The sequence below is a fragment of the Pagrus pagrus genome (genome assembly GCF_965226575.1).
Source record: "Pagrus pagrus genome assembly, chromosome: 22".
Lineage (NCBI taxonomy): Eukaryota > Metazoa > Chordata > Actinopteri > Spariformes > Sparidae > Pagrus > Pagrus pagrus.
The window spans coordinates 21,361,167-21,385,533 of NC_140204.1; the positions used below are offsets into that span (position 1 = coordinate 21,361,167).

General features: G+C 38.5%; 1 protein-coding gene across 23 annotated transcripts in view; it reads right to left on the minus strand.

Annotated features, from left to right (window-relative positions):
• Positions 1-24,367, minus strand: part of LOC311251631 (calcium/calmodulin-dependent protein kinase type II delta chain) — a gene marked incomplete at its 3' end in the record, with an annotated part of 101,096 nt that overhangs the window by 59,505 nt on the left and 17,224 nt on the right. The window lies entirely within an intron of this gene.

A 24,367-nucleotide genomic window follows, 5' to 3' on the forward strand; every position in this document is an offset into this window, starting at 1 on the left:
GTTGTTATTTGTGCATGACGGTCCCATATTTTGACATATTTCAATGATGCATTCCTCCCCTTTGATGACCCCAAAAATTCAAATCTAATATCAGTTCAGACTGGCAGGGTACGAGGACAGGTAAATGGGAAATGGCATTATGATAATACCAGGATTGCCACGGCAACACAAGCGAAATCACCACAGCTGAGGACAACATATTGGAAATGTAAGCAAAGACTACAACATATTCGTCTGTTCCCCAGATAAAATCTGATAAAAGCATTTAGCATGAAAACTTTTCAGTGCGTTTCCACATTTGAAATTACCTCCAAAAACTTCCAGGTTTAAGTGGCACATCTCATGGAAATGGTTGACAGAGGTAAGTAGGTATTATTCACAAATTAATGCAGTACACAGGTCAGCTTAAACACAAAACACTCAGACACTGTGGCAATAATAACCCTAAAAACTAAATATAATGGAGAAGAAAACTGTGAACAGTTCAAACACTTGAGGTGTCACCAAGGTCATCTCCAATTCAGCAGATATTCAGCAGATATGCTTCAAATGAAGAGGCCTTGAGAATGTTCAATTAAGGGAGACTAAGCACCCCAAAAGACTGATGAAAATTTAATAAACAGCTCTTGTTGAAGTATGTATTATTCACCACTGTGGATCATAAGTGGGCTTGACACAGATTTCGTAAAGATGTAGATCCAGATAATGTGTAAGGTAAAGCTCATGTGTGGATAACATGCACAACAACAGGGTGGGCAATTCTGCTTTAAAATAATATGATCCTGGATCCATTTTTCATTAATGATATTCATAAAGATTTTATACAATATATAATACACATTTTAGTGTTTCAGGGTATCCAATAATAATCAAGCCACTTCCGCACTACCTACGTCTGTTCATTTTTTAATGGAATGAGAGTAGAGTGATGAAAATAAATCAATATCTCAAGATACTATTAATACTGTGATATGGCAAATGTGTAGCCACGCTATCAGTGATTATCAACTGCAACAGACTGCTGGCCATGTCGTAGTGTTGGATGGATAAAACTTGAATTGTATTAATGGTTTATATTCTGTGTGTTTGTATTTTGTTTGATTGACTGATTCATTATCCGCGTTTCTGTTCATGTATAATTGGATTTAGGGCTGCAGGATTAAAAAAATATTGTTAATATATTGGCAGATATCACAATTGCGATGATTAGTTAGGACTGATTAATCTGACTTGCCAGATCGTTTGGTACACAGAACCATCTTGGAAGAGAGCACCAGATACTGTTAGTAAACCCAGTTGAGAAGAACAAGAAAAGCTTTTAGTGCTGTTCTTTGCTCCTCTTTAAATTAAATATACTGTCCAGTTCTGATATAATTGATGCTATAGCAACAGGTACACTTTCCTCTTGAGGAGCCGCCATTATTGCTTTCAAACAAACAGGGGCTTCACTCACTGGTTGTCACAACTAAACCGATCATAGTTGCCAGTATTTCTCAAAGTATGCGGATTGGTTCAATGACTATGATTTTGGCCACAAGCGCATAGCTTGAAGTCTGGCAAGATGTATTTGCGAGATCACATGATAAAGGATTGATCATTTTTATTTCCCCTGAAAAATGTTGATGTGACATTTGTTGGGGCCTGTACCAACAAACCGTTGTTTTTTTACCTCTAGAGAACAAGATTTGTAGGCCAGAATATCACTGCAGCACTACGGTGCTTTCAATTAATTGTTGGATTTTTCCTTACTTGAATCAACGGTCTAGGGACAGAGTGTGTAGTACACTGTACAGATTGTAAAGTCCCCTGAGGCAATGAGATTTGTGATTTTGGGCTGTATAAATAAAACCTACTTGACTGGATTTGCCATTTGATGCTTCTCCATTTATTTTATAATTTTGTTCATTGTTTTTGCATTGTAAATTTAGTATGAGTCGCTCCCCATTGTATGTTTGCACTTTAACAGTTTTTCATTATAGTATTTCAGAGACCATTTAAATTCATTTAGGTCTGTAGTGCTGTCATGTATCAACCAGGGGGAGCTGTGCAAATAATGGGTGTAGGACGGACTGAAAATGTAAGAGGGGAAGGAAGAAATGGGGCAGAATGAGCGTGTGTCTATGTACACGTGAAGTTGGAGGGGTGGGGTGGAACATAGGCTGCTTCAGCGGCTAAACATCACTTCACTGGTTTTGTTTACTCCGTTTCCCTGTTTGAAACTGTATCTATGAATCTGGGTGTGGCTCCTGTTCCCTATGCAAAGTCTCCACTGTAAAATGTAGGCTACTTCTACAACAAGTCATCATTTTCAGTGAACTGTAGATTTATATGATCATATTAATGCATAACATGCACCAAATTAGAAGTGGTCAACTGACTTTACAAATCACAAACCTCTAGCGACAGACCAATCAAAACTGCTGCCCTGTAGATTTAACATTTGGTTCTCTAATAAACTGTGTGTAATCTCAACCAGCACCAATGGGACAGGCTTCTGCTCTGGTAATCCCATTTTGGTTCCAACCAGATATGATCACACCATCTCCAATCGCACCTCGCTTTACAAGTCTCTAATCCTAATCAGACCAATGGGATGTGCTTTTACAGGAGCTGTAATCCTTATGGTCACCAGGTCAGTGCGAACTTGTCTCCCTTTCTCCACATCATCCTTCCATGCGCTGGATGGCATGCTGCTAGTCTCTGACATAACAGGATTTACAGCCTGAGTGGTGCTCACTTACCATCTCCAGCCCCACTGCAACCACAGCCATCTGATCTTTGTTTGTTTGTCAGTCTGCTGTATATTCATGTAATATTTAGAGCTTCTTGACAGAGAACTCGATGTATACTCTATTTTTTATTATATATCATTATAAGTGATAATTAATTCAGAGCCAAAGTGATCAGATTTGCACAGAGCTGGGTAATGAACCTCAATACTTTTATGTGTATATCTATTTTAGTATTAAAAATTGACAAGTGCTGAAATGGTATTTGCATTTTTGTTGCTCAGAAAGTTTCTAATTTAAATCAAAGTACTGTCTGAATCTGAATTTGTTTATATTTTACTGTTTTGGTTTGACTGCTTGTATTTAAACATATAATTTGGACACATCTTTTGTCAAATAAAAAAAAAGACCATATCTTTATCTGTATTTCTAGTATTTCATTTCTTGTTACTTATCAACACTGTATGACTTATTTGAAATAAAATATTAAGGCAATAATACTGGTGATCTAGCGGTCGAGCGCTAATTTGTACTAGTATTGAAATAATTCAAGGTATAACCAGTCCTATAATTTAATCAGAAAGTCAATCTCTCAATGGAGTTTCATTAAAGCAGCATGAACAAAAAAAAAAATCTTCCATTTTTATTCAGGAAGTCAATCCAGGTATCAGACCCATCAACTGTGCCAAAATATGGAGGAACCATGGTATAGTGTACTTTTTTCCACAAATTTCTTCAAGAAAAGGGCAGGAAGGATGATGAAGTAATTAAGATGAGATGTGAGCAGTCATGAATAAGCTTGGAGGATATGTGTGCTGAATATGGGGTTCAGGCATTTGGTACATGTTTTTTTCTTTGATGGTGTTCAGCATGGATGCTTTGTTGATGCAAAACAGTATAAGCCTACTTCCTACTTTGAGAAAGTAGAAGTCGACTTAAAATAGGTCTGAGACTGAAACAGCAGATTTGCTTCAGTTTTTTAGTACTTATTTGACTCCGACTTGTTCCCCATCTTCACTTACTGTAATTCCTCTTGTACTGCAAATAACTAAAGCTACAGCAGCGGTGTATTAGATGAATGGTACTCGATTGAATTCATTGATAGGTCAAAAATCCTTTTCATTCAGTGGTCACATGTCTAAGGTTTAAGCCCAAAATTTCTATTTCCACATTTGATGAAGTCCTCAAACATCAAGATTCTAGGATTGACCACCCACGGCCCACTCCACTCCACTGGAGCCCAAACAGCAAAGATGTCTCTCTATCAAAAATCCAAGTCTTGGGTGCGATTCACTCTGGAGCTGGCCCATTTACAAAACCCAGATGAGTTTGTTATCAGGCTGATGAAAACGAGGACAGCAGCTATTTTCAATGCTGCCGACCGATCAGAGGAGCTGCCTCCACAGTACTGTAAAGCAGCACATCTGGTTCAACATGCAGTGCCCACGGGTTCAGGCACTTCATAAATAATCCCTCAATGGTGCCCCCCCCTCATTTAAACCTAGGGAAAGAGTAAAGAACTACTTGTATGTAAAAGAAAAGGTCCGTCATTTCTCACAATTTGTACCTGCTGTTAAAGTAGGAGGTGAGTAATGGAGTGTCGTGCCAAGAGACCGAGGCAGTGAATACAATACAAAATAAATAAAGAAAAACAGGGGGACAGAAACCCCCCCTGGCACATTTCCTGCTCTCACCTTTCAATTCTATTGTTTTATAAAAGTACAACACAAAAAATAAAGATCATAATAACACGAACACCTCCCAAATCTGAACAATGCCTCATGTGCAATGATCAAGCTAATGCTCCTTAAAGACCTAAACAGCCGCATGCAGCTAAAAATAGCCACTGTGTTTAGTGTTTAATAACTTTTGGACCGCTAATCCTATCCATATGCTTTATAACTCAGTTTTTCAGTGGCACCATACACGTCTTGTTGGGGATTATTACACTATCATGCTCTGCAGCATTGATTTATCAAGGAAACCCATGTAGTATCTTCCAAAGGGATTTTTTTTTTTAATGTCTTCTGTTAAGAATTCATATCCTTTCTCTATACTCAGAACCTTTTTGGACACATCTGCATGATTAGTATATGAAATATAGGACCACACCTGTTTTTAACTGAAAAACACGTATGATAATAAATGGCTGTATCTTGATTAGAAATGGTAAGATGTAGACATAAATTAATATGGAAGCCTAATACATCCAAGTACAAGAAATTGTAAAAAAGATCAAATAAAATAACCCTGCTGAGATCTGTGTAAAATAACAAAAAAAAAAAAAAAAACCTACCACATTTTGACTGGCGTTAAATAAATATATAAAAAAAGGTGAAATTCATCTATTCTCAGAGAAATCAAATGTAAAATCAGGTAAAAAAAAAGCAGCAAAAAGTCTCAGATCAACATCTGCACAGGTTCTTTGACATATACCCCTGAGAAGCAAGCAGGGAATAATAATAACTTACAAATCAGAAAATAATAATACTTGCTGGAAGTGGAGACCCAAAGAAGCAAAGTTTTCTATAAACTCCATCTCTAATGATTATCGTAGATGCCAAAAACTAGGTATGCTCAAATACAGCAATGACAAAACCCTTTCCAGGATCGGTCCACTGATCCTCGGTTTCTCTTCAGACTGGCAAGGAGCCCACAGTGTCACATCCTCAGACAAACCAGAGCACACCTGCTCATGAATAACATAATAATTTTAGGGAAGTAAACAACCGTTTCACAGAAAAAGTGCTGATCCTCCTTGTGTAGCCCTACCGAGAGGTAAAAGGTCTGTCCTACAGGTCTATTCTGATGCTGGAGCTGACAATCATCATTAGAAATAATAATCTATCATGGCTGTACTCACTGGTGGCGCTTTAAATACAACTGCAGACTCTCAGGTGTGGGTGTAATTGGAGGGACTCTAATAAGAGGGCTCCGTCAAAATGCAATTAGATGTAGCTATCTAGGATTTTATGTGCCTTCATGTGTTCATGTGTCAAGTTGAGGTCAAAAGGAGACTCAACTGTATAAACACAGAGAGTGGCTGGCTCTTTGTGTCACAGGACTGTGGCTGGACGCAGCTGGAAGCACATTGAGTCACTGCCACGTTAATCCCCACTGAAGGCTTTGAGTCAGCCATTAGGTTAGGTTTACAACAAGCCTTTGGATGATTTAGTAGCAACAGATTCTGCATTAGTACTGAATTGTTACAAACTAACAGATAGGCCTTTTCTCTATTGGACTTTTATTGTTCAACAGTTTTGAGTGAAACTGAGCGTTGTCCTTTTTTGTGTTTAAGACTCTACATGTGATCAGTGGCAAAAGCTCAAGCTTTTTAGGCCCAAATTTCACATCAATTTAGACTATTATTGCAAGTTAATGATAAAACATGATCACACTACTATATATATATCTCTACTTTATACTGTAGTTTTTTTTTTATACGTACTAGTGTTTTAATATGACAATCTATAGGATAGGTTAAAAGGTCCAGAGCCAGTCACAAAAATGACTTCATTGTTTTTCCCAGCAATAAACCCCCTTCAATGGCTACTGTCACTTTGACAGACATAACAATAGAGCAACTATCAAGCAGAAAGATGCCTTGTCAGAGGACTTAAAGCCTTGCTAAAGAGATACCCTGTCAGACCAGAGGTACAGTAGACTACAGTATGCAAAGCTCTATGTTTTCTGTCCAAGTGGCTTTTACTGTAGGCACACTTTCCACCCGGCCATTCAAGCTGTGGTGGGGGGTTGATATGACAAGTGAGTGTGTGGGCAGGCAGGTGGCACCGCCAGGGGAAAACTGCTGTGGACATTCTGATGCTGTCATAAGCAGTCAGTGTGACATCCATCACACCGACAGCCTCCTGACATGCGCAACACTCGGTCTGTCCTCACTATCATCTGTCATTTGGTGATGAGCTGAAGTGTGGCAGGAAAAGCTTCTGATGAAAAGGCACTCAGGGGTGAAGTAATGACTGAGTGAATGATTAAGTGCAGAGATTAACACCAGTGGCAGGATACGTTCTAGACTAGCTCCTATGGGCAATATCTTTACATTGATATTCAGTGCACTGGTAATAACAGCATAGACTTGTATTAGGATTTCTTAAAGGCATTCATATTGACTAAAATAAAGTACAAAAAGCCAGTGGTTTCTGTAGTGTGCCTATTTTTTCCTTACAAACAGTTTCAGTACGAATAGCCAGATTGCAGTTACAACACGGGTGCTGATAGCTTAGACTGTTCATGTAATGATGTTGATGTAGTGTAAACAGGAACAAGACAGACCCAGCTGTTCCACGGAGAGAGGAGGAGGGGGAGGATGGACAGACCAGCTGGGTTCTTGTTCATTTGTATGTTTCTTCACAGGCTTTCAACATGTCTTTTAATATGAGATTAACCAAGAAATTAGACTGTTGTGCAGTGTTTTCATATCGATTCATAAACTTCAAAAATCGATTTCAATATATATATATATATATATATATATATATATATATATATATATATATATATACACACACACACACACACACACACACACACTATTTTGAAAAATCACACAAAACACCAATTTGTGTTATTTGTGTACAGTTTATTTTTATAACTTCTGGGAGAAAAAGGCAGCTGGCCTAAGCTTTTATTTAGGCAATTTTATTTATGCAAGTTATTTCTTGTACAGTAAGTAAGTTTTTATTTGTTTAGCATGAATAAATGTTACCTTTTTAATGTTTGCCTTTGTGTGATTACATCATCAGTTTGTTTAAAAATCACATTATCTTATACAAACTGTATTGTTTTGATGCCATAATTTGCCTTAACACACTATGCACTGTATCAATTTTTGAATCGAGAATCGTTTGAATTGAGAATCCGTTGAATCGAGAATTGCTTGAATTGAGAATCAATCTGAATCGAATCGTGACCCTAAGAATCGGAATCGAATCAAATCGTGAGACACCCAAAGATTCACACCCCTAGTTAAAAAGGTGCAATATGTAAGAATTGGCCACCTGTTGAATTTATACTCAAAACAAATAGGGGGCAGCATATTAATATGATATCAGAATCTGCTAACTGCTGCTCACTGTATTCTATACATCCATAACTGTAGCTGCTGCTAGCTTGTTAGCTCTGTCAGCCGTGGAGCTAGTCAGACTACTGTGTTAGTCTTGGTGTTTACACCACTAGCACAGGAGCTTTGAAACGCAAAGAGAAAGAAGTCTTCAGGCCCAGGGCTAGCTGGTAAGCGTGCTCAGTTCATTAGAGATTTCTGCAACACGGCACACAGACCTCTCTGAAATGATGTCAAAACTGTTACTTCTTCATATACTTGCAATAATGAATTTGCATAATATATATATATATATATATATATATATATATGTGTGTGTATGTGTGTATGTGTGTGTGTATGTATATGTATATATATATATATGTGTGTGTGTGTGTGTGTGTGTGTGTGTGTGTATGTATATATATATATATAAAAAATATATATGTTTATATAAAAGAAAATATACATGTAAAAGAACATATATATATATATATAAAAGAATATGTATATACTGTATATATGTATTGTTTATATACGACAATATAGAAGATAAATGAAAAAAAATGTAAAATATAAAAATATTAGTTTGAAGCAGGTGGCTGCATATTACAAATAACTCCTTTGACAAAAATATCAATTTTATAATGTGGCACAACCCATTATATACTCCTACTGGGCATCCTCCAGTAAATTAAAAGAAATCTACCAAAAGAAAAGTTTACATTATATAATGTTACTAAATGTATTCATCCATCTGGTATCAAAATAATATTTTCAGAAATATACAAATATAAGCACGACTTGTTCCAAAACTCACTCCAGAGGAACTTTAAACCGTATTATGTGACTCAAGTAACCTACATCATCACGTCTGATTCTCCAGAGGTACACAGGAGAAATCTCTCACATTTGCCTCATGAATATCAAAGAACTTAAATAAAATGTTACAGTCTTACAGCAAATCAAAACTTTGTTGTGTTCCAAATTAACACAGTGTTTGCAGTGGAAAGTCAAAATTACTGACAGCCTGTTTGCAAGTCATAAAAATGGTGGGAGCTCGGAAAATCCCTCTCTCCTTCCTCTCAGGCCGAGTGCCCAGTGCAAAGGGCCGACCCTTAAATCTCCCCTCCTTACTCTAATCTGACTGGGAAAAAGTAAGAGCCACAGCACTGAGAATTTGAAAGGTTATTCTAAAAGTAAAGCTTACAGCTACGCCTGGCAATGCAACTCAAGCAAGCAATGGCAACAGCACCAGCATGTTATCAATTGAGGTCTTACAAAAAGAAGGTGATCAACAATTAATTACTACAGAAATATCACCACTAAACACGGAAAATGATTCCCTTGAAGATGATTGAAAATAAGTCTCAAACGTAATACTGATGTATTGTAAAAAGATTATTGAAGTCCCTGACATACTGTATGTAAAAGTGAAAATTGTAACACCATGGACACTTTCACCAATTCTCACCATTTAAAACTACTTTCACACAATGGTAGTTTTTTTGGTTGTTTGTTTTTAGTGATGCAACACAGTAAGAAGAGAAATATGAGAGAGATATGGTAGGAATGACACTATGTATCAAACAAGATGATACTATTAGCAATGGAGAAAGCAAGACAAGATAAGACAAATTAATATATAAGTGTAAAACAAATTAGTATATTCATTGTATGGTGAGGGTGCTGAAAGGTGGTGTGTGTGTGTGTGTCTGTCTGTCTGCCTGTCTGTCTGCTCAGAGCAGAAAAAGGAAGTGATTGGGATGGCTGAAAGAGAAAGTGTAACAATAATAAATAGATTAAGTGAAATATGTTAATGTTTATATGGGAAAACAATAAATAAATAAAACAAAAATAAACTCTATTCTTCCTCCTAACTGTCCGCAGTGTTGTGCTGTGTATTTTGTTTGAATATATTCCACGGGTGTAAAGTTAGGATATAATAATAATCACTCCCCATGTCTCCTTGGTTTTATTCTTTCATATCCTTTATTTCCCATGAAAAGGTAAATGAAAAAAAAACAACATACAAATTTGCTTAATTTCATTTCAGCATTTCTTCTGAACAAAAAATGTAGTATGCCTGAATGGTTATAAAGAGATCATCCAGGCCTTTTCATACTGCTGATCTGAAATAATACAGAGGTTGTAGGGGTACTGTGAGCATCAGAGAAGAACCATTTTGGCTTTGCTTTTTTGGCAGTTTGAGAAGCATTGAACTTGGAACTATCAGCTTGATGCTAACACATAATGGAAATTCCCATTAACAGAGGTTAGCATCGCTACTGAGATAAAAGTATATTTTCAAACAATACATTTTAATTCACATACTTAAAGGATAACTACCGTTTTTTACAACCTGGACCTTATTTCTAGCATAAAATATGATCATTTACTCACCCAGATAACTTTGGTGTCATTTGAAGTCGTTCCGACTAAATTAGATCCAGTGTAGCGCCGCTATATCCATGTAATGCGAGTGACGGAGCACTGAAACACAGCCTCTATATAACGCATTATCTGCCACAAAACTTGTTCATTTCATCAATATTTTGTCATGATACGCTAGTGCTATTCCCCTCTGAGTCTGGGCTTGTCTGTTATTAACATCCGGGGTCAAACTAGCAGTAGCAGCTACAGGTAAACAAGCCGGCTGTTGCGGGTGCGCGCGCAGCTCAGAGATGACATCTCCCAGGTCAGAGGTAGTAGGTCAACCTACAGACCCTGGATGTTGACAACAGACGAGCCCGGACTCAGAGGGGAATAGCACTAGCATATCGTAACAAAATATTGATGAAATGAACTAGTTTCGTTGCAGATAATGCTCATAGAGGCTGCACTTCAGTGCATGGATATACGCGGCGCTCCACTGATTCTAATTTTGTCCGAACGACGCCAAATGACACCAAAGTTATCTGGGTGAGTAAAGCATCGTATTTTATGCTAGAAATAAGGTCCAGGTTGTAAAAAACGGTAGTTATCCTTTAACATAAATCAATGTTCTCATATGTGCTCATATTTACAGGTATATACAGTATTTAACATGCTTTGGAAATGAAATTATAACTCCCGAGTTCACATTATTAGCTCAATATGCTGCTGTTACACTACACAGCAAGCTCAAGGGGTCAAAATGCAAACTCAAAATTCCCAATCAGTTTAGAATACATCCACCACTAGTGGAGACGTTGCATGTCAGGAGAGGGCAGCACATACACATCTGATGTTTTCTATTATATTGATTCATTCTTATAGCACTAGGTTGATGAGCACGAACAACTAAATGTAGCAGTCTACTTCAAAAAGTATTTTATTTCCCAGATTTATATGCAGTATAGCACGATGCAAGAGCAGGGGTCTCAAACTCCCGGCCCCTGTACATAACGTAATCCGGCCCGCAAAATTACTACTTTTAGTTGTTTCACACCAATTTAAACTACGCCTTCATATGCAATTGAAATAAAGACCTTTTTTAAAAAAAAAACGTATTTCATGCGACGCAAGATACGTAATGGCAAGGTCAAGGGTGATGCACATGTCTGTGCAGTTTTTGATGAGAAGAGAGCTGGCTCGGAGTTATCCTTGGTTGTCACAGCCAAACAAGTACATCTCTTTTCATACCGAAAAGAAAAGTGGATGATAAACACAGACAGTTTTAGGACGGGTAGATATTACAATGAATGAGGCAAAAAACCGAGCCACACAGCTACATAGAGGAATATCATCTCAACAAGGTCTTTTCCATAAAGTGAAGAACGCTGATGCTGCAGTCGAAGCAAGTTATGTAGCTTGTTCAACAGTATCTCTCTATCAGCAAACACAGTGGCAGAACGGATTAAGGAGTTATCAAGTGACGTTTATGAACAGTTACGGAACAAAGCCCTCAGTTTCACTGCATAATCTGTGGTGCTTGATGAAAGCACAGACCGGACTGACAATGCACTAGCCATGTGCATCAAGGGTATTAATGACAAATTTGACGTGACAGAAGAGTTACTGAGTTTGACATGACTGTACAATTTCTGAGAGAACTCCCTCTATCCCTCCATCCCAGACCTATCCAAAGTATTGAGTCGGGAAATGTGCCTTTTTTTGGAAGCACAAATCTGTGTGAGAAACTGTTCTCTACTTTGAACTTTAATAAATGCAAGTACAGGTCCAGGCTTACTGATCCCCATCCTGAAGCTGTAGCTAGGGTTTCAACTGTGACATCCATCAGGGCAAATGTGGCTCAGCTGTGTGAGCAGAGGCACTGCCAAGTGTCTGGCAAGAAATAAAGTACCAATCTATTCAGGGGTTTCATTTATTAGTTCAGTCCAAGGTTTAAATAAGTTATTTAAGATATAAGGAAAAAAGATTTGCACCAACAGTTGAAAAAAAAGGGGTAGAAACCGCTGTTTGCATTTTTTTTGTTATGTATGAAGAAAATATGGGCAGAAATGCAAATGTAATAGAGTACAAATGTATTTAGGGATGCATGTGTTAGTTCAGAGTAGGTTTACTTTAAATATGTTATCTATATGGACAAAAGTTTTGCACTTACTGTTAAAAAATGAAAAGAAATGTCTAAAAATGCTGTTTGCATTTTGGTATTATTCTGTTAATGATAGAAATAAAACTCTGACGCTGACGTGGCTCCCTTAGAAAGACTGACTGACACGGGATGTGCATTGTTACTGGAAATATGTCTCATGATATGTTGACTCTAGAAATGAACAATTTAACTGATTAAATTAAGAGATTTTTTTTTCCATTGGAGTACAGTATAAGGAAGATGTTTTTACACCATGGCACCAATCTATACCAAAATCTGTCCTGAACTCTAGCCAACCCATCAATGATACACCCTCCTAGACTTTCTTTGAGTCTGCATTTTTTAGGGCAATCAGTCTGACTGCTGTTGAAAATGCAGGTCCAAACTTGCAAACACCTGGGTGTGGACAACACAGTAATGTTTTTCTCTAGGAGGTCTTACAAAACAGAAAAACATATTAATGCATGTGTGCACACAAACATATAGAGGATAATGCTTGCAGGCAAGTAGTTAGTACTGCAATCATCCAGGGTTTAAGAGATTAAGGTTACCACCAAAAGCCTGGAGAGAACAAGAGTCCTCGCTCTAAAAGAGCTCTTAAAGCTTTTCATATTTGCTTGAGCTATGATAAATGTACCTTATTCAGCCTTATGGTGGCAGACACTACCTATGTCGTCTTAGGGTTTGCACAAATCCTGCCTGATCTCCGTGTTGGGTTTTCTGGTTATGGAGGGCAAACACAAGGCAGCACATGCCCTGTCAGTCAAACCCCAGGCACATATGGCTCAGAGAACATCCCCTGCCGGCGACCTTTATTTATCGCCACCCACACACTTCCACATCTCTCACTTTCATCTTTTCACTTCGTCTTCATCCTTTTCCCTTTTACTGCTCTCATCATGTCAAGCTTTTGTCATCTTTTTCTATTCCATCTCCTTCTCTCCCCGCATTCATTGTCTCACAAATTACATCTTATATCATCTAACATCTAACAGAATGCAACGTTTTACGGGAGCATCATTTTAATCTTTTGAAGTGTACAGTATTTTGTATCATCATTCACCAATCATGTCTTCTTAAAAGCTTTTAAGAAGACAGGTTTATTGGGTTCATTTATGTCCAAGTCTTTGTGAATATGTGCAACAGAACTATAACAGACCTCCCTATATAAGCTTGGAATGAAAAAAATAGACTGATACATTTAGATTTAGAAATACATTTCCCACAGAGCCAGCAACACATAAGGGCAGTATTATGAGGTAGCAATTACATGCTCCATTTCATCACATGAACCTTTCCTTAGTTTTCTAATTCATCAGGGAATGGTGCACACTTTTACACTGACTAGATGACATGATGATAGTTACTATTGCCAAAGCAGGGCAATGAAGCCTCTGGGCTCAGTCAGAGTGATCGCTGGAAAAAAACTAGATCTCATTTTGGCAGGTTTGCATTATCAAATGTATTAGCTGAACCTCTTTCCAATTAATCAGTCTACCCAGAATGAATCTTTGGTGTTGGTGGTGATGAGAACCAGAGGACTCAAGCATCTCTAATTAACCATTTCTACTGATTTCCAGCCTTTCCTCGTGATGATATAAATTAAAGGTGCATTCTTATTTTTGTGTTTTATTTTTCTATTTGGAGACAGCCGAACAAAGTGTTAGAGAGAGAAGAGCAACATTAAAATTCATTTGGGCGTTCGTTTGTTGCTGAGCCAGTAGTGCACAGTGGATTCATCACAGCTGAAAACAGCTACGTCTGCTGCTGGAGAGGTTCATGAGTAAGACTGAACCAAACCAGCAAATTTAGAGGTCATAAAACCAAATCAATGAGCTGAAAGAGGTTCAGACCTCTGAGAGAGCTGAAGGGAACTGCAAAGTTGGTAATATTGTCACTATCTGATCATAACTTTGCATATTACATTGTCATTAGATCCATAGTTCATATAAAAATATTGATCAGTGCAGCTTTAAGAACAAATTTCTTTTAGGTGGCATTCAATTCTTTTACGTAGCTGATATTGTATCATCATCAGTCCAGCATAACAGAGCACCACAGACTGGCAATTTACATTTAATTAGAATTATTCTGCTGAATTGTTTTGTTTTATGGAACCATGACTGCAAATTAAACCCTCTCTGAAAAAATATTCCAAATGTAAATGTAAAATAATATAGTGCTACAATTAAAAGCAAATATCTGAATGCTTCCCTCTGATTGGTGGCTCTTAGTCACCATAAGCAATGACACCTTTTACAGATGTTTCACTTCCAACTGCAGCCATTTGTCTGGATGACACTAAAGTGGTAGCCTGCCTTCCTCCCTTCCTCTTTTGTGAACACTTTCCATTTTCCCAGTCCAATGAAGTTCCAATGTCTTTATTCCTCACCTTCCTCACACTTTATCTTTAGAAAAGCCTGTTGTTAAATTGCCAAATTGAAACATTTTTGTTTAGCAGAAACTCCTCACCTCCCATGACATTTGCTTTTTTCTCTCCCTCTCTCTTTTGTTTCTTTTTCATCACAACCCATTGTCCTTAACTTTAAAGGGATGTTTACCACCCTTCATGTAGCAACGGGGGTGTTTTATGCACCCTTTATTGCATGATCAAGTGGATGCAACAGGCAGGATTCATGCAGAACTTTTCAAACAAACTGTGATAGTTTGATGGCAGCAGGTTCAGAGGATCAGATTCAATATCTCACCACAAAATAGGTGTCCTCAACAGGGTATGACCTGCCATATTTACCACCATCTGTCTCACATCAGCTGCTGAGGTTGTGCTTCAGGTGTGAGTCAACGCTGGCCAGGAAAACGGTTTGTTTAATGAGTCAACCTGTTGCCTTGAACTCTCTGCTGCACACAATGGGGACTCTGTTACTTATTTGCAGTAAGTATAACTCCTGTCTAACCTGCAGTAATTGTCCAAGGCTTACAAGTCATTACTGACTATTTAAAGACACAAGCTTTGTGTATTATACAATCTTCTTATATGAATGTAAAGAAATCACTTGAGATTCATTCACCACACCATCATGTGGGTTGCTAGGTCTAGGTGAGCCCAGGTGTGAATGGATGTTAAGCTGTCTGGGGAGGGAACTCAGTACTGCATTGTAGGTGGGTGATAAGTAATGTCTTAGGCCACCTCCTCTGTTTAAAGACTGTCATTCCAGTTTGACATAGATGGATTCTTTTTCTCCTCTTTCAAACCATCTGTCTTCTCTGGACAAGATGTTTACATTGTTGTCCTCAAAGGAATGATTTTTCTCCTTCAGATGTAAGTGGACAGCAGAGTCTGGACCTGAGGAGTTGGCCCTCCTGTGTTGTGCCATTTGTTTATGGAGGGGTGGTTTTGTCTCCCCCTGCGCCGTCCTGGCTGCATTGAACAGCATCAACTACATTAGTAGTACTGGGTGTTTTGTCCTTAGGAGATCCTCCTGAGTTTCTCAGATATTCCCGCAACATAAGGAATGACAACATTGTAACATGAAGTGAGTTCTGCTGGACAGAGTGCTGTCCTGTAGCAGGTGTTTCTTCACCATCGTTACTGCTTCTGGAGAGGGAATGCATGTAAGTGAGGTGACATAAGTCCAGTGTCATTTCGCTCACCTTGTTGGCAAAAATCATGTGAGTTTTTGATGTGGTGTTGAGTGTTACCAACCAAAGGAGCTTTTGGATTTCCAAGAGTGGCTGGCACCTTTAACCATTGCTGTTCTGCCTCTGTGTCTGCCAACTTTTTGTTTCTGATGGCTGACTCTGCTGTGATGAGATCTACTACCAGTATCTGTTCTGGAATTACTTAAAAGTTCAGTCCTTTGGCAAGGACATCCTTCTCTGGTTGGGTGAGCTCTCTGTTGGACAAGTTTTTCAGCCACTTCACTTGCATGTCCGAATGTGCTGTGTTGTTGATGTCCTTATTTCTCCAGATGAGAGCTTCTGTTCTATGGGAGTTGCTTTGACGTGTCAGTAATGTTTGGAATTTATGTGTCTGCTGTTCCTTACGTGTGATGCTTGTGCCTTCTAAACAAACTTGGAGACGTTTTCCAGGACTTTGCTTGGTAGCAGTGATGTTAGTGCCTCAAATGTCTGGTCAGTCTTAGCATTGAGTACATGCATGGTCAAATTACACATAATCCAAAGCCTGCAACTCCCCTCCAGTTAGTTAGAACAAGTTTTCAAAGATGCATGGTGTCAAGAGCTTAAGTTATAGCAATGTCCCTCAAGTCTGTGTTCATGTTCGACGGAGGCTGCAGAGGACACACACACACACACACACACACACACACACACACACACACACACACACACACACACACACACACACACACACACACACACACACACACACACACACACACACACACACACACACACACACACACACATACACACACACACGAAAATGGGCTGATGCCAAACTTTCATTGGAGCAGCTCTCTAATCTGATTGAGTCTATGGGATTAAAGTGGAAAGTGATCACATTACCAGTGTGTATGTGTGTAAAACATATGTGTGAAGAAAAATTTACATTTTATTTTTATTTTCTGTAACTGTGGACATTTGATAACACATGATAACACATTGACATTTGGTCAGGGAGGTGGTCCTAGCTGAACTGGGACCATGTTGTTATGTTTACTCAGAAATTCTGTCACTCTTGATAAAAATACGTACAGCTTTGACAAAGTAGTGATGACACCCATCCATCTTGTCCTTTATTAATGAAAAGAAAAAATCTGAAGCCCCTGTAGAGGACCTTTAGTGATAGCACACAGTTTGAATTGTGATCAAAACACTCAGTAAGGGACTACCACTTCTTCTGCCTTACTCCCAGCTGTCATTTGTCCCCACTCTTGCCCTGCAGGGCTTTTTGACAGATGTATGACTAAGACAAAACAAAAGCATGAGAGGACATAATCCAAAGTGGTTGAGTGTGTGGAGGAGGTGTGTGATTCACTGGCTGTGATTCAGTGACAGAACACAAGACAAGGATTATAGACCCTGGATTACACACGCACACAAAAATGCAAAACTACTGTTGCATTTGGCCCGGGAGCTGCCATCCCTCATCTCCTGAATCGTCCTGTGTGCAGAGGCTCAACATGTCATTCTTTCATATCATTAACATGGCAAGCATGATGACAGCTAGGACTGATAGAATTAAATACCACATCTGGTAATCTATGTCCAGGATTTATCTTTTTGACCATTTTAAAATAACCAGAGTAAAAGTCTCTTATTTCTGCCCTACACTTACACTTAAAAATATACTCCATTAATCAAAAATAAATCATAACAAATTGATACAGCAGAACCAGAGATATCTATTCTAGTTCAAGCATTCTTCTCCCATATCAACTTGGCACCTTAATTATCCACAATGCACCTTAATGGCCTTTGGTTTGGGCTGTAGATTTGGGTGTTTTATTCCACTGGCAGTTAATGTAGCCAGGCGCCTCAACAAGAGACGGGTGGATCACAGAAGTCTGGCAAGATCACTTCTTAATATAAATAGGTACAAAAAAATGTTGATGCGCAATTAATGCATGCATGTTATGACCCTTGGCCCACCGCGTAGTTTGGGGAATCAGGAAACGATGCAGCAGTAACGTAGCGGATGGCAGCAGAGACAAAACTCGTTAAGCGGAAATGGATAAAGAAAAGCGTCTTTCGAGTGTTCAGCTTCAAAGCCCTGCCAGATTAGAAGTTATTTGCATTTACTGTCAGTGTGAACTGAGCTACCACCGGAGTACGTCGAGTCTCAAATACCACTTGCTGGCCAAGCACACAACTGATGCAGAGAGCCCTCCTCTCCACCGCTAATGGGTGGCTACAGCTTGCAGGCCGATTAACATTGTTTAGTTAACCTGGTAAAGTTGGACACTACATAGTGTTAGTATTACTGAAGACAGTTACATTCAGGTCAGTATGCCCATCTGTTGTTGCTTGTTGGGCTTGAGTTTGCCATGTTATGCTTTAAGCATATTTTTTGAGCATGCAGTACCTTTGAGGTTATTCAGGAGAATATTCTGGACAGTATCCGTCATTGTTTTGGATTTTTGCAATAATAATAAACATACATTTGCATAAAGCAAGCATATTTGTCTACTCCCATTATGATGAGTATTAAAAACTTAAAAATATCCATTCAAGGTACATTTAGAAAAGATAAAAAATGTGTGATTATTTTGCGATTAAATGCGGGTTAACTATGGACAATCATGAGATTAATCACAATGAAATATTTTAAATCGATTGACAGGCCTAATCTAAATACTACCTGAATGGCATTCATTGTTAGGTATGTGAGCAGTTACTAAGGCGGGTAGGAGGAAATGGTTAATGACAATGATAGTCTGCTACTTAACAGTGATAAAAGATATCAGACCTCAGATAATGTGCATCACACATTTTTGGCAAGAGATGCATTCAAATAATACAAATGCAAATTTAGTTAATGAGGCTTTTTGCTTTGCTGATTTTGTTCTTCCAGAGTATTTGAAAGCAGCTTTTCAAATGGTGGAACTTTCATTTCAGAACAAATCTCTTTATTCCTTTATTATCGTCAGAGTGACAAGTGTATTTTATTAGAATCATTCAAGTCACTAAAGCCTGTAAGTCCCTCTGTAATAGCTCTTCTTTGTTTCATTTGTTTAACATGGTGTCACCTGTGGCACCAATTTGCATTTCATGAACAGCAACTTGAATTCAAACTTAGTAAAATTAGACTAGTGAAACACATTTTCTGACATACAAAACTGTTAAACTCATGCACACAGACAGACGAGACACTAGAGAACATAGACATACATATTTTATTCTCTTCTGTACCTCACTGAGTCAATTTATAGAACTGAGTCACCTTCAAGTGGAGGCGTTTAATCTCGACAGTGGTGTGACACAACCTCAATTATCTTTCACTGCAGCTGCTGCGATCATTCCTGGGCTTAAATCCAATGGAAAGAAAATATTTTTTCTGTGTTTCCGTATGAAGACATGACCACTGACATTGGTATATTTGAATAGTAAGCTTTTACATTTGGAGTAACTTGACAGGCACAGTTGTTGGTATAAATTTTCAGTAATGAAATGACAGTCAAGCACTGTTTCAGGTAATCCTAAAAAGGCTACATGAAAAGCAGCAGCTGTGTATTGAGGCCTAGCATCACAACATATATTGTATTGCTAAGACTCAGTACTATTGCACTGACACTGCATATATAGCAGAGATGGAATTTCATGGGGTGTTTTTTAGTGTTCTTGCATCTTCCACCTCATTTAAAGGACAGCTGCAAGTCAATGATGGTGTATCTTTTTCCCTCTCTTTGGAAAATAAGTTTTGCCTTCAACAATGAAACCCATGTGTTCCTACTGTAATATAAACGAATAGGAGTACAGAACGCTCTTCTATGCAAAACTGTACACAATACCAAAGACGTGTCGCAAAAACAAATTGTATATGATTAATAAGTGATTCAGTGTTTCCCATAAATTAACGAGACTCTGGCAGCCTGCCATTGTCCAAGTTGCTGCACAATAGTCTCATCCTGATCCAAAAATGTTTTTCATTTGTCTTAATAGTGCTGAAGATCTCCAACATTTTGCTTTGCGTCTTTAACTCTCAGTCAGCCGCTGTTGTGTGTTTTATTTGCCAGCCACTCCCAGCGCTGCTCTGTGACTCTGTGCCTGAAAAACGTGAGACTGAAATACAACTGACGTTATTTATTACGTTTGTTTAATGCCAAAATGTGAGGAGTTGAGAATGTGTTTTCATGAGCCACCACGGTCGAAGTGCCAGCGAAATCCCTGAAATTCAGTGGAACTACAGCATCAGCCTGCTGCTTGTGTTCCCAGTTCAGCACCGCAGAGCAAAGTGACCATCTGTTTGGGGAGATTTCCCCTGGTCTCCAAGCACAGTCTAGCTGCAATAGTCATGACTGAAAGAAAAACTAATTGCCAAGAATGTTCTAGAGCCAACAGTTGACAAAAACTGTGGAAGCTGGAAGCAAATGTGTGATGATGCAGCCAAAACTATGAAGAGGGAGAGAGACATGAGGTGTGATGCAAGAGGGATTATTTTGTTTTAAACCATGTCACATTCAGCATGACAGTACACAAAGTGAAATTTAATGAGTGATTATGAATGTGAATGATTTGTGAGTGTTGTGTGAATGAGATTCACAACAATTGTGGCTGAGTTGTAACTGACATGTGAATAGCTGTACTGTTCTCAAATAAAGACCGGGTCAGTCAATATCCAAGAGTTCTTGATCAGCTCAGGCTGAAAACCTAACAAGCCAGGGCACACATTTAGTCACTGTAAATCAAGATAAGAAATTTTTGCTCCATATTCAAACTGGCAAAACACCAGATCTAACATCAGGTTTCAACAGACCAGTACCATTGATAGTATTCCTGTTCCCACAGTAGCAAGTTTATCTCACAACCAAATACAACATTACAATCTATCTGGTGTGGTGAAAAAGAAGAATTGCAATTTCCTCCTTACAGTTACAGCCACCTTGATTTTCCCCTCCCATCCGACTGCCAGCCTGTCTCCCCCCTCCTCCTGGGGGTGTGTCTAGATTCCGCTGTAAACACGCACACTCATTCAATTGCAGTGTCACCATGAGATGGCGCTTCCCTCACAAAAAACATACACAGCATAGATACCCTTTACACCTAAACCATATTCTTCTACACCATTACATCTCAACAGCATATATTACAATTTTACAAATTTATTTTAAAGCTTTAGTTAGTTTAGTAAGCGTTAGCCTTACTGGTTATTCGATTCAATTTTAAATCGAAATCGATCGAAATTAATTCACAATCTCGAACTTCGAATTAAAAAATAGAATCGTTGATGTTGCCACGCCCCCATGTCACATCCGGTTGGCTTGCCAAGGTGAAAAAAAAAAAAAAACACACACGTGTTGAAGTGCTGCGAGTCAACCTCCTCTAACTTTGGTGTCATTTGAAGTCGTTTGGGCGAAATGAGATCCAGTGTATAACAGACAAGCCCAGACTCAGAGGGGAATAGCACTAGCGTATCATAACAAAATATTGATGAAATGAACTAGTTTCATGGCAGATAATGCTCATATAGGCTGCGCTTCGATGCCTGGATCACTCCCATTATATGGATATACGCGGCACTCCACTGGATCTAATTTCGTCCGAACGATGCCAAATGACACCAAAGTTATCTGGATGAGTAAATGATCCTATTCTATGCTAGAAATTAGGGGTGCAACGGATCAAAAGACTCACGGTTCGGATCGTTTCTCGGATCAGAGTCACGGATCGGATCATTTTTCGGATCAGCAAAAAAAAAAAGACAAGACAAATAAACATAACTTTGTCTTTTGTTTATTATGTAATTCTCTCTCCTCTCCTCCTGTCTCTGTCCCTTCAGCCTCTTCATCTCTCTCCTGTCTCATCCTCTGTTGAATTTTTAAAATGAAAAGTCTAAGTATACTACTGAGTCATGATAACTATAATCTGACCTAATATTTTAATGCCATGTTTAGTCACATTATTACTTATCCATCCAAACATCCAAATAATATTATTGATGGATAATTCATAGTGTGACTGAACATGGCCTTAAAATATTCTGATTCATTGCATGTCCTTTCATTTTTCAGCCTAGGCTACATTTACAGTAGGTTACAGTTTAGCATCCCTATTGGCCATCTGTTGCATCTGTAGGCTCGTTCACTATTTTTCTCACTCTCTTAGCTTATTACAATTCTCACCTTTCCTCCTCTTTGCCTGATCATCCTCTGCCTTTCTTGCTGCAACAAATGATAACTTGAATTGATGCAGCCTCTTACCACTACGCTGCATCTTTGCTCCGATTCATTTAATTGCCGTTCTAAAAATAGACATGCAGTCACGTCGCAACCGTGTTTACTTTACGGTTTTAATGAAACGAAACTTAAGGAAAAAAGTACCAAGGACATGACCTCGGTGTCCTCAATGGTGGCTACAGCCCTTACCTCTTTCCTTCATCATTATATTTGACAGGGAAGCCAAAATGCTCCCATACAGGGGTTTTAAATGACGCGGGGCGTTCAAGCTCCTCCGTTCCTCCGCTCGCGTTTTTTTTTTCGTAAATCAATCCGCGGATCACATGTGTGCCGAGCCGAAGATATTGATCCGAACAGATCATGGATCAATGATGATCCGTTGCACCACTACTAGAAATAAGGTCCAGGTTGTAAAAAAGGGTAGTTCCCCTTTAAGTTTCCAATTGACTGAAGATATAAGTTATTGTTACATTACATTATTGTTAATAAATGTTTTAAATTTGACAATGTAGTGTGGTACATTGCAAACAAAGGTCAGATATTATATTGCATAAAAGTCTAGTCTAAAAATGGCATAGCAACCTGTGCTTTAAAAAAAATAAATGTAAAAATCGAGAATCAAATCGAATCGTGACCTTAGAATTGAAAGTTGAATCAAATCGAGGATTTGGAGAATCGTGACACCCCTACTAAAAATTGTCTTATGTGCCTTCCACATTTGCAGAAATATGGAAAAAATTAGCAAATGTCCTTGTCAGTACTGTTGAAAAACAAAATGCTGAAGCATAATATCGATGACCTCATGATATGGTAGTCTAATAATCATTAAATATACTCTAAGTAAGAACAGCTGATTTCACACTGAAGTTATGCTTCAGCCTCTATCATCACTGTTCCGCCTGGTGGATAGATAAACCATTGCAACTGGTTAATACACATGCAGGTCACCACCTAACAATAAACATAATATGGCTCATAGTAAGCTGGTTTCAAAGTCAAACTATACGGTCGTCTTCTGATGTCTATGGGCTGGCTTCAGTGTGGGAATGACCAATTTTGCAACAAAATCTTCTGGCCTTTCCATTATGCATCGATTAATTGTGCAGCCCTAGTTAAAACTACAGATTTTTTCATCATCAATTTTCCAGGGCCGAAGTACTGTAGATGTATTCAAACTGCTTCATTGATCCAACTAATAGTTCATAACCCAAAAACATTGCTTTTATTTTGATCCAAGACTAAAGGAACCATGAAATATTCACATTTGAGAAGCTGGAACAATAGAGTTCTTGGTATTTTTGCCTGTTTAGCACTATACACATTGCTCAATGGACTAATCAAATAATTAACTAACTGGCTCAGCTTTAAATGCAACACTAAATCACGATTAATCCTCTGAATAAACTGCCTGGCCAAAAAAAAAGGCACCACCTGGATTTATCTTAGCAGATAGGTAAGAGCCTTATCCAAAGGATAATTACCACAGTGAATAATATGTTTGAGCTGGCAACAATTTCTTTAACACAACCAACTAAAAATCATCTCCAGTGTATGATGTAATTCCTGATTCCACCCACTGAGGATGAGAGAAAACATAAGGGAGGGAAGGAGAGAGACAAAACAAGATTTGGGCCAAGAGTGTCTATGGGGGATCGCCTTTCACATGGTTCTGGCAGCTTTTCACCTCTGCTGTTGGTGCACAATATGTGTGGGCTGTCCAAACATTAGGGAAGCCGTATTACTGACACAGTCCAGATAGTGTTTATCTGAGACATGAGGATACTCCATTAGTGTGGTAACCATTAATTATTTCAGGAGAAGCCCCATGGTGCTGTTTTAACAACACAGGGTCATCATAAGAAAAATGCTCTGTGGACATTATTAACTGCCTCAAGAGTCTTAAGAGTCTTAATGGGCTAAATAAATCATGCGAGTTTGGCACAGTTCATTTAAAATATTTTATAAGTACCTTTCATTATGCCAAAAAAGACAAGACAAAAAAGGGCATTACATATTCTAAGGGCTTCAGTGGTAGGGGCGTATTGTTTCAGGTTCTTGTGATATTATTACCAGCCAATTCTATTAAAAGACAAAAACCTTGAATTGATCCTACCATTAACCATTGTCTGCATATCCAAAGCCTGCTATAGCTTACCTAACTCTATCCCACATGTATTTCATGGCATTTCTGCCTTTACTTAACAGTCAACAGTGAAGAGGCAGA